Source organism: Pseudophryne corroboree, chromosome 4, assembly GCF_028390025.1.
Source record: "Pseudophryne corroboree isolate aPseCor3 chromosome 4, aPseCor3.hap2, whole genome shotgun sequence".
Taxonomy (NCBI): domain Eukaryota; kingdom Metazoa; phylum Chordata; class Amphibia; order Anura; family Myobatrachidae; genus Pseudophryne; species Pseudophryne corroboree.
The window spans coordinates 747,900,380-747,912,714 of NC_086447.1; the positions used below are offsets into that span (position 1 = coordinate 747,900,380).

General features: G+C 46.2%; 1 pseudogene; it reads left to right on the plus strand.

Annotated features, from left to right (window-relative positions):
• Positions 1-475: 475 nt before the first annotated feature.
• Positions 476-593, plus strand: LOC134912254 (5S ribosomal RNA; annotated as a pseudogene).
• Positions 594-12,335: the final 11,742 nt, after the last annotated feature.

Sequence of the window (12,335 nt, forward strand, 5' to 3'; positions counted from 1 at the left end):
ATTTTTTCTGTGATACAGAAGATTGACGTTACACTTTTTAACAATAATTTCTTTGGGTCCAGCCTTGAGCTCCTCCTATCATACTTCACCCATTATCTAGAGTCAGATACACCTCATATGAGCAAATGAAATCTAATGACCGGGGTGACCATATAACAAACTATTAAATTGTGCTACTGAGTCTCTAAATTGTTTCTTTCTTCTCATCACTCTCTCATCTGGTTAATGGTTAGTCTGGTTTTAAGCCCAGTGCTTACCCCAGTTGAATATACCATTACAACAGAAAGCAGAAGTGCACTTTAATACTTTCTTCACCCCTGGTCATTAAATGACCAGACTCTATTTTTCTTTTTGAACATCTCCTTCATACACCCTCTCATTTGGAAAGCATAGGTTCGTTTTGTACAAAAACTGACTGATTTGTGAGTACAAAAAGCAGAAGTGTCTATCTTCCTTCAACCCTCCATGAATACTTGCCCACGGCCATACTATCCTGAATATGCTCGATCTTGTCCAATTTCGGAAGCTAAGCAGGTAAGGCCTGGTCAGTACTTGGATGGGAGACCACCTGGGAATGCTAGGTACTGTGGGCATTTTCTATAGGAGGAAATCCTAAACAGTCCAAGGTTCTCTCTTTGGCCCTTTTTTCTTTAAACTCTCTTCAAACGTATCACGGTATACCAAATATTTCCCAGTTATACAGTGATTGTTTATGATTCCTGGTAATATCAAATCTGTATAGGAATCTAACTTATTAATACTTCACCCAAATATTCACACTGTGATCTTGAACCTTATTTGTTCAAAAGGCAATCAAGTTTTATGACTTTGTGATCATTTTACCCCAGGGAATAATAAAGGTTACGTTTTAGAAACACAGCATCTACCTGATATTTAATTTTCTTATATATTTATCTTTGTCAGCAATAAGGAGAGCTCCCAAAACAGTTTTTTTTTTGTCTATCTCTTTTTGATTATGGATTTCTTCTAGTCAGAATAATGGGGGTAATTCTGAGTTGATCGCAGCAGCAAGTTTGTTAGCAAAACCATGTACACTGCAGGGGGGGCAGATATAACATTTGCAGAGAGAGTTAGATTTAGGTGGGTTATTTTGTTTCTGTGCAGGGTAAATACTGGCTGCTTTATTTTTACACTGCAATTTAGATTTCAGTTTGAACACACCCCACCCAAATCTAACTCTCTCTGCAAATGTTATATCCCCCCCCCCCCCGCAGTGCACATGGTTTTGCCCAACTGCTAACAAATTTGCTGCTGCGATCAACTCAGAATTAGGCCCAGTAGGCGGCGGCTTAGCGTGTGTAAAGCTGCCAAAAGCAGCTTGCGAGCGAACAACTCGGAATGACCCCCAATGTTAGGCAGGCATTAAGGGTCATGTGTTGCTTACAATAGTAATAAGTTATGCACAACACTGCCAAAATGAGCATATACATGACAATGAGCCTAATTCAGACCAAATCGCTCCTCTGCAAATTTGCAGAGGTCTGCGATCAGATAGTCGCCGCCCAGACAGAGTGAAAACCCGCCCCGTACAAGTGTGTGAATGCATGCGTACACCAGACACCAGAGTTGCAAATCCGTTTGCAACTCACTCACCATCTAATGATTTTTTCAGTCTGTGCATAGCCCAGGACTAACAACTACAGTGCAGAGCCGGAGCTGATGTCACACACCCTCCCTGAAAACGCTTGGGACCGCCTGCGTATTTCCTGACACTCCCAGAAAACGGGCAGTTACCACCCACAAACGTCCGCTTCACGTCAATCACTTTGCGTACGCCTAGAGCTCTAAATTTTCGCACACATTCTGTCGCTGTTTCGGTTCGTGCCTGCACATTGTGGTGCATACGCATGAACAGTCATTTGATAATCGGCCGCTGTGCGATTTTTCACAACAGCAATCAGGTCTGAATTAGGCCCAGTATACATACCTAAAGAAAAGTGTTATTCAGTAATTTGTATAAAGCTAATTTATTTAATTTGGCATGCAGCACAACATTCTGTGCATCACTCTCTCTGCAAATGTTATATCTGCGCCCCCCCCCCCCCTGCAGTGCACATGGTTTTGCCCATCTGCTAACAAATTTGCTGCTGCGATCAACTCTGAATTACCCCCAAGGTCCTATGACTGCTTTAGTGCTTGATTATTCCTATACATCAATTTCCATGTTTCTGTTGGGGAGTTTGCAGGCAATGCGGGCAAATTGCCGCTGCCGCAGTGATGAAACATCAGTGGCCGCAGCAGCATGATTTGCACCCTTCACCTGGTTGAGTCACACCCCTGTTCACTCAAAAGTGCTCACTAACCTATGGGATAGTGAACTTTTTTTTTTTCATCAATAGTTTTTATTGAGAGAAAAACTGTTTTTATGGGGTACAGAAAAGAAAAAGGGAGGGGACGATAGGGAACATTGGAGAAGGGGAAGGGGGGGGGGGGGGGGTGCATGTGGTAAATATATCCAGATAGAGGTACATTCATTGTAATAATAGCAAGGGAAGCACTGATAGAAAGGGAGTCACATGGGGAACAAATGTACTCTAGACAGTTGGTGCGAAGTACTGGTAATGTGGAAATTAATATCCTATACAGCAATATATACATAAAATTGTGTCCCAAGAAATCCAACGGGCAGCATAATGAGGACGAAAAGGAGAGGAAATATCGAAGTACAAAGTGGAGGTCTCGTTTAGACTAAATTGGAGTGGGTCACTTTGTGGTGCGTTTGGGAAATAATTTGATCCCTCACCTACTGTCACATATGTGTGCCAATGGGACCAACGTTCTAAGGGAGAGGGAGCAGTGTTTGAGTAAGGGATAAATTCAGTTTCCATAAGGAAATGGTCTCACGATCCTGACTGTACTCATATTTGGTGACTTACCCCTGCCATCTGTCCTGGATCCTGTGTCTCTTTGCTCACTGGGATAGACAGCTTGTCAGTACCATGAGTTTCCTGAGTGCAGAGTTAACGAGCTGCACCTGTGGTGATTAATCTTCTGTGTGAATCTGAATTCAGCAATCTGAATTTAGGCCTAAAAGCCAGCATCCTCTGTTCATTTGCAGAAGTTCAGGCTTCAGTGTTCTTTTGGCCTGCTAGGCCTCACTCCACATCAGAGCCTAGTCTAGAGTACTCACGTGACAGTGACTGTCACCTGACTGTTATGCACACCAGTGCCTGCAGGAATGTACTGGTGTCTGAACTGTTATGCACACCAGTGCCTGCAGGAATGTACTGGTGTTTGAACTGTTATGCACACCAGTGCCTGCAGGAATGTACTGGTGTCTGAACGGATAGGGATGCAAAACAAATGAACTCACAGACAGACTGGGGAATATGACATTACGTACACAGAAGGTGATAGGGTAACAAAATAAACACAAAGTGAACAGAGAAGCCCAGAGGCTAAGGAACTGGGTGTCTCCCTAGTATTAGTAATGCTCAGATGGAAAAAGCAAGATGTTGTGTTTTAATACGTAGAGAGCCCGAAATGCTGTTGCTAAGGGCAACAGCAAAACCCTAAAGGGTTACCAACGGGTGTGGCAGTAAACTCCTTGGTCAGATATGGAATGATAGACACAAGGAGAGTCTCCACAATCCTAATCCTCACTTGCAGTGCACAGGTTCAGCTTACTGACACCTGAACACCTTGCACAGTGAGACAGGATTTTGGCAGGCAAATCTGAGAATACAGCCGCAAACTTGCTAAGTTCACAGAGTAGCAAAGGAACCCCAGCAAGTTAAACGACTGACTCCAGTCTTACTGCTAGGTCTGGATTCCCCAGGCCTATTTGCAGTAAGCAACAACAAACACAAAGCTACACAGTACTGGCTAACTTTCAGCAACTGACTAACCAACAAAGATTCAGCAGCATCTGCTTAACCTGAGAAGAGGCCTTATATAGCAGGTGCTGTCCACGCCCCACTCAGACCTCACAGACTGTGAGCACAAAAACCAGCACCGGATCCCCTGCCATGCACAGAGCCTGTAACCACTGCACAGCAAAAGACCCGAACCGGAGTATCAGCTGCGCTCAGGTTACTCCGCTAGCACTTGTCTCCCGGTTGCCATGACAACGTGGCAGCACAGGGCAGGAGACCCTAACAGTACCCCCCCTCTGACGAGGGGTCAAAGAACCCCTACCACCGGGTTTATCGGGGAACTGCGAGAAGAAAGAGCGTATCAGTCTGGGGGCATGAAGATCACAACTGCGCACCCACGACCGCTCCTCCGGGCCATACCCCTTCCAGTGCACCAAAAATGACAGCCGACCCCGAACCATCTTGGAGTCAAGAATCCTTTCAACAACAAACTCCCTCTGGCCACGTATCAGAAGAGGGGAAGGTCTTCCACTGGAAGAAGGATTACTAATCGCCCGTTTTAAAAGGGAACAATGAAATGTTTTATTGATACCCAAAGAACGGGGCAGATCTAACTGAAATGCCACCGGATTGATAACCCTGGTGATCTTATAAGGGCCGATGAACCGGGGGCCTAACTTATGAGATGGCTGTCTCAACTTCAAATTCTTGGTAGACAACCAGACGAAGTCTCCTAATTTGAAGCTGCAGGGTCTTTTCCGCTTATCAAAAACCCTTTTGGTCACTAATGACACAGACACAAGGGCTTTCTTCACTTTCCTCCAAATACCTCTAAGGACCGAAACCACAGAGGAACCACCAGGCGTGGAGTCCAGGGGGTCAAAAGAATTGGCCTTAGGATGATGCCCATACACACAAAGGAAGGGAGAGATCCCTGTAGCAGAGTGAGCCGCGTTGTTATAGGCAAACTCCGCCATGGACAGATGAGCAACCCAGTCAGTCTGACACTTGGAGACATAACACCTGAGGAACTGCTCCAAGGACTGGTTCACCCTTTCAGTCTGCCCGTTAGACTGCGGATGGTAGCCTGACGACAAGCTGACAGAAATCTGGAGATCGGAACAAAATGCCCTCCAGAATTTGGCCACAAACTGGGATCCGCGGTCAGAGACCACATCAAGTGGCAACCCGTGGAGACGCACAACATGCAGCATAAATAATTCAGACAGGCGTCTGGCCGATGGCAGCCCAACCAGTGGAACGAAGTGCGCCATCTTCGAAAACCTGTCAACGACAACCCAGATGGCTGTCATCCCCGAGGATTTGGGCAAGTCCACCACAAAATCCATTGAAATGTGGGTCCATGGCTTAGATGGGATAGAGAGTGGATGTAATGGGCCAACAGGAACCCCTCTAGGAGTCTTATTTCGGTCACAGATGTCACATGCCCGAACCCACTGATCCACATCCTTAGCCACCGAGGGCCACCACACCGCCCTAGATAGCAACTCCCGAGTTCTGGCAATACCCGGGTGACCTGCCGACTTCTTGGCATGGAATTCCAGGAACACTCGCTGTCTTAACCTAGGAGGCACAAACAAAAGACCTACTGGAAGGTCTGGAGGAGCCTGCTCCTGTGCTCTAAGGACTAATGATAAGAGGTCCTGGGTAATGCCCACTTTAATACATGATGGGGACACAATGGGCAACGGCTCCTCGGTGGTCTCCTGGATTGGAGCAAAACTCCGCGAGAGCGCATCAGCCTTGATGTTTTTTGACCCAGGGCGATATGTTATCAAAAAATTAAAGCGAGCAAAAAACAAAGCCCATCGTGCCTGCCTGGCATTGAGACGCTTCGCTGACTCTAAATATGCCAGATTCTTATGGTCGGTGAGAATTGAGACCACAAACTTAGCCCCCTCAAGCCAGTGTCTCCACTCCTCGAGTGCATCCTTAATAGCCAACAATTCCCGGTTACCCACGTCATAATTCATCTCGGCAGGCGAAAATTTACGGGAAAAGTAAGCACAGGGATGAAGGCGATTATCAGACACTCCCATCTGAGAGAGCACTGCCCCAATACCCATCTCAGAGGCATCCACCTCCACCACAAAAGGACGCTCTGGATCTGGGTGTCGCAGCACCTTGGCCGATACAAATGCCCTTTTGAGACGGGCAAAAGCCGCTTTAGCCTCACAAGACCAGTGAGCAACATCCGCCCCTTTCTTAGTGAGTGCCACCAAGGGCGCCACTATAGACGAAAATCCAGCGATAAATCGTCTATAAAAATTTGCAAAGCCCAGGAAACGCTGAAGCGCCTTCAAACTAGTGGGCTGCACCCAATCCAGGACTGCCTGTACCTTGGAACCCTCCATTTGGAAACCTTCTGGGGAGATAATATATCCTAGAAATGCGATTTGCTGAACTTCAAATTCGCACTTCTCCAGCTTCGCCCCAAGCCGGTGGTCTCTGAGTTTCTGGAGGACTAAGCGTACATGCTTCCGATGTTCCTCCAGGGAATGGGAGAAGATTAGGATGTCATCTAAGTATACAACTAAGAATCTATCCAAATATTCCCTGAGTACATCATTCATGAAATCCTGGAAGACTGCCGGGGCATTACAGAGCCCAAAAGGCATCACCAAATATTCATAATGCCCTGAGTGGGTATTAAAGGCAGTCTTCCATTCATCCCCCTCTCTTATTCGGATTAGATTTGTACGCACCGCGTAGGTCAATCTTAGAAAAAATGGTGGCAGTACGAAGCTGGTCAAACAAGACCGAAATGAGAGGCAGTGGGTATGAGTTTTTAATCGTGATACGGTTCAATTCCCTGAAGTCGATGCAGGGTCGCAATGAACCGTCCTTTTTACCCACGAAGAAGAACCCCGACCCAACTGGAGACTGTGAAGGTCTGATAAATCCCTTAGCCAAGTTCTCCTGAATGTACTCTGCCATAGCCTGAGTCTCAGGACGTGATAGGGAGTACAACCTGCTCTTGGGAAGCTTAGCATTTGGCAACAAATCAATGGCACAGTCATAGGGGCGATGGGGAGGTAGTACCTCTGCAACTTTTTTGGAGAACACGTCCGCAAAATCTGCATAACACCCTGGCAATCCTGGCAAACTTAGCTGCGAGAGCCTGACTGGAAGGCTCAAGCAACTCCTGAAACAATCAGTACCCCAACTAAGAATCTCCCCAGATACCCAGTCAAATTGAGGATTGTGGGCCCTTAACCAGGGTAACCCCAACACCAATGGGGCAAAAGTACAGACAGTCACATAAAATGACAATTTTTCAGAGTGTGTGGCTCCAATAAACAAAGAAATCTGGCTAGTGCAAGAGGTAATTTTACCTTGGGATAATGGTTCCCCGTTTAACCCACAAATCTCAATTTCCGATGCCAAGGGTAATAAGGGAACAGAGTGTTTCAGGGCGAATTGGCGGTCCATAAAAACCCTGTCAGCCCCATTGTCCACAAAGGCCTCAGTCTTGACAGTTTGACCGAGGATCTTCAAGGTCACCGGAATGATAAAAGTCTTCTTGGGAAATTCTGACTTCTGGCCTGACAGGATATTTCCCATCACCCTCAGGCCCTGAAGTTTTCCGGCTTTTCTGGGCATGGTACTACCACATGACCTTTATTCCCACAGTACAAACACAACCCCTGCTGTCTCCTCCGCGTCTTCTCACGCGAGGAGAGGCGGGTAGCCCCAATCTGCATAGGCTCCTCGGAAAATTCCTCAGAGTCTGAGGTTCCCTTGGGAAAGAAGGAAACCTCGGTCTCCCTTTCAAGCCTACGCTCTCTCAGCCGTCTATCCACCCGGATGGATAACTGCATGAGCTGATCCAAGCTATCAGGCAAGGGATATTGTACCAGTTGGTCTTTTATCTGGTTAGAAAGACCTCTTCGGTACTGGTGTCTCAGGGCTGGGTCATTCCACTGGGTATCATGGGCCAACCTCCGAAACTCCGTACAGTAAACCTCAACTGGCCTTCGCCCTTGCTTAAGGATCGAAATCTGAGCCTCGGCTGAGGCCGTCTTGTCAGGGTCATCATACAACATGCCCAGTGCCGTAAAAAAAGCATCAACACTTTTAAGCGACGGACAGTCAGGCTGCAACCCATATGCCCAGACCTGTGGGTCTCCTTGTAGTAAGGAAATCACTATGCCCACCCGCTGAATCTCCGACCCAGAAGACTGAGGCCTAAGCCGGAAGTATAGCTTGCAGCTCTCCTTGAAACAAAAGAACTGCGAGCGATCTCCAGAAAAACGATCCGGGAGATTTACTTTCGGCTCCTTAACCCCTGAAGGTGCTGCTGCTGCGGGAGCTCCGCCAGCGGCCTGGGAGGTGTGCATTTTAATGGACAAATCATTAAATTGTCGAGTCAGGACCTGCACGTGATCGACCACCTGTTGCAACGTATTTTGAGGGGTATGCTCCATATTCCCACAAAATTTCAACAGGAGTATTAGGCTGCTGAATATGTTATGCACACCAGTGCCTGCAGGAATGTACTGGTGTCTGAACTGTTATGCACACCAGTGCCTGCAGGAATGTACTGGTGTTTGAACTGTTATGCACACCAGTGCCTGCAGGAATGTACTGGTGTCTGAACGGATAGGGATGCAAAACAAATGAACTCACAGACAGACTGGGGAATATGACATTACGTACACAGAAGGTGATAGGGTAACAAAATAAACACAAAGTGAACAGAGAAGCCCAGAGGCTAAGGAACTGGGTGTCTCCCTAGTATTAGTAATGCTCAGATGGAAAAAGCAAGATGTTGTGTTTTAATACGTAGAGAACCCGAAATGCTGTTGCTAAGGGCAACAGCAAAACCCTAAAGGGTTACCAACGGGTGTGGCAGTAAACTCCTTGGTCAGATATGGAATGATAGACACAAGGAGAGTCTCCACAATCCTAATCCTCACTTGCAGTGCACAGGTTCAGCTTACTGACACCTGAACACCTTGCACAGTGAGACAGGATTTTGGCAGGCAAATCTGAGAATACAGCCGCAAACTTGCTAAGTTCACAGAGTAGCAAAAGAACCCCAGCAAGTTAAACGACTGACTCCAGTCTTACTGCTAGGTCTGGATTCCCCAGGCCTATTTGCAGTAAGCAACAACAAACACAAAGCTACACAGTACTGGCTAACTTTCAGCAACTGACTAACCAACAAAGATTCAGCAGCATCTGCTTAACCTGAGAAGAGGCCTTATATAGCAGGTGCTGTCCACGCCCCACTCAGACCTCACAGACTGTGAGCACAAAAACCAGCACCGGATCCCCTGCCGTGCACAGAGCCTGTAACCACTGCACAGCAAAAGACCCGAACCGGAGTATCAGCTGCGCTCAGGTTACTCCGCTAGCACTTGTCTCCCGGTTGCCATGACAACGTGGCAGCACAGGGCAGGAGACCCTAACACTGACCCAGAGATGTCCAATCCTGTGCCAGCCTGAGACTCTCTGAATCACCTGACACTGCTCACCAATCACCAAGGACCAGGAAGTATAAGTTAGGAGACTTGAGTTGGAGACTCTGCCAGTTCCTTGTGTCACACACAGCTCTGTGTGAGCTTTGAAGCTGAGCTCCCTAAAGGTAACACTTGTACTTCGGTTCCTGTAAAACTCTGCTCTTTTGCTACCCAGTCTGGATTACAGTTGTGTTACCATTGATATCCAGTATTTCTATAGCCCAATCTTAAAGACACAGCTGCAGTATTATACAGTCTCATCTTAAAGCCACAGCTGCAGTATTCTTCAGTCTCATCTTAAAGCCACAGCTGCAGTATTCTTCAGTCTCATCTTAAAGCCACAGCTGCAGTATTCTACAGTCTCAACTTAAAACCACAGCTGCAGTGTTCTTCAGTCTCATCTTAAAGCCACAGCTGCAGTATTTTACAGTCTCATCTTAAAGACACAGCTGCAGTATTCTCCAGTCTCGTCTTAAAGCCACAGTCGCAGTATTCTTCAGTCTGGTCTTAAAGCCACAGCCGCAGTATTCTTCAGTCTCATCTTAAAGCCACAGCCGCAGTGTTCTTCCACCTTGTCTTAAAGTTACAGCCACAGTCATCGTTCTTCTTTCAGTTGCGTTTCCAGTTACATCCGGTACCAGCCTGGATTACAGTTGCATTCCAGTATACTGGTACAACAGCCCGGTTCATAGTGCGGTTCCCAGTCTCACTGGTAACCAGCCTGGTTCTCAGTCTCACCAGTAACCAGTCCGGTTCTAAATCCAGCCAGTAACCAGCCTAGTTCTGCGTGACTCCAGAGAAACTTTTTCATAATAACCTTGAGTACACAAGCACCCACTCCTGTGACAGTATATCCAGTTCAATCTCACCAATACATTCACCATCCTGCTATCAACACCAAGTCCCTGGTGATCCAGTGGTCAGGATACGGCTTCCTCTACCGAGGCCCGGGTTCGATTCCTGGTCAGGGCTTGCTCCTTCTTCTCACTGATTCCTACAGACCAGCCTAATATACACATAGTCCTCCAGTTGCCCGCACAGACTTCACTAACACCGGGTTCACAAAAATCACGGCCATGACAAATGGTAGTTTGTTTTATGGATTACTTTCAGAATCGTCAGGGATAAAGGCTGTTTCCATAGTTGAGCTTAGGATATTGCCCAAGACGTACCTGCTGGAGGGGGGGACAGAATGAGGAACAATGTGAAGTAGCGCCAATGTTGGATCTGGAGAGATATTTAGGTCTAATACTTTATTAATTAAGACAAAAACTTCGGACCAATAGTTAGAGATCACTAGCCAAGACCAAAACATATAGATATGGCCCACATTACCACATAGTCGCCAACATATGTTGCTACATGAGGGCCAAAATGTATGCAACCGGTGCGGGGGCAAATACAATCTATGAACTAGTTTTATATGCATTTCAGTGTGGTTTAAACACCGGGGATATGGAGTAGGAGGACAAGAAGACTTTTTGCCATTCAATCGGCGACAGCGTTCTGCCAATATCTGATTCCCATTTCAGTTGGGCAGTGGACTTGGTAGGGAAAGCAGGAGTTATTAACACTCTATACCAGAATGAAATATAGCCGCTAGAGTTGAATAGGGAAGGTCAGGTAAGAAGCTTTTGTGAGGTAATGTCCGGTGAGATTAAGGCAGGGGGGAATGATTTCCACCAATGTGCTATTTGTAGATAGTGGAAGAGTTCCGAGGAAGGTAAGGAGAATTTCTGTTGGAGAGATGAGAAAGGTAGTAGGAAAATACCATCTAATAAGTCTCCAAGCAACGTTACAGCCTCAGGTGAGGGGATGTAGACCCTTGTGTGGCTACTATAAAAATGTGGTCTGGAATCAGACCACAGTAGAAGTCTATAGATTATGAAAAACGGGACATTATTCCACGTTTTAGATATAACTCCTCAGGTGAGATATCCCCAAGCGGTCATGTGTTTACTAGATATGTGAATAAACACATTATTAAACTAATTTCTGGTATTTTATAAATGTATTAACATATGGTTTATTGTGGACATATATGTCTGTCATTAATTGGTCATATTTTGAGATGAGTTGGTTAATCACAATCTATTATGCAAATGAGCAGCCATATTTGTTGGGTATATAAACCCTTACTTACAGCCCAGTTTAGCACCTTGAAAAAGTTGTGTGAACACAACGAAACGCGTTGGTGTGAGCTGCTCTCTTACATCACTCCCTGGACCTACAACAATTTGGAGACAGAGGACCTGAACCAAGCCCCCACACGGAACCTCATGTACCTTTGCTGGAGGTAAACCATCTGAACTGAGGAACCTACTTTCACCACTACACCAAGGAACTGCAAAACTGCGGGATGCAGAGCCGCTTAATAATCCTTGACCATCTGTGGTAACTATTGCTAACAAAAGACTACTCTGTTGATACATTTGGATACAGAAGGGGACTCTTTATATAGGAACAGGTCCTAACACCTCCTCCATCTTTTAGCTAATTGTGACCTGGAGTTATGCCGTACACCCTTTTCTAGGGTTTATTAACACTTTATGTTGTTATTGTCTATTCTATGGACGTTTTAGTGAATTTTATATGAACTAAATATGTTTGTGTATTAATTTGCTCATCTCATATATGACCGTTTAGCGCTAGAATCCTACTGTTGCTATTTTATATGAGGTCTGACCAACCTCCCTCTTTTTAGCTGCTGTGCCGACCTTCCCCGATCAGCGCCTGGAGAGAATCACCTTAGGGTGGTTTTTTCCTTTTTTTTAAATGTTACAACTAGAGCTCTCCATTTGGCGAGATTCATGTGGGGTATTAGTTTTGTGAGTGTGGTGATGGAGATCTGTGGTACAGCGCAGGCAGGGGATGACATAGTGGCAGATAATTTATCCCAGACTTTCAGAGAGGCCTGTGTAGAGGGGAGCAGGTTGGGGAGGTGGGGTCGGAATGATTTAGGAATACAGAACAGATTTGTAAGGGGGAAAGAGCAAGCAAAGGATTGCTCAAG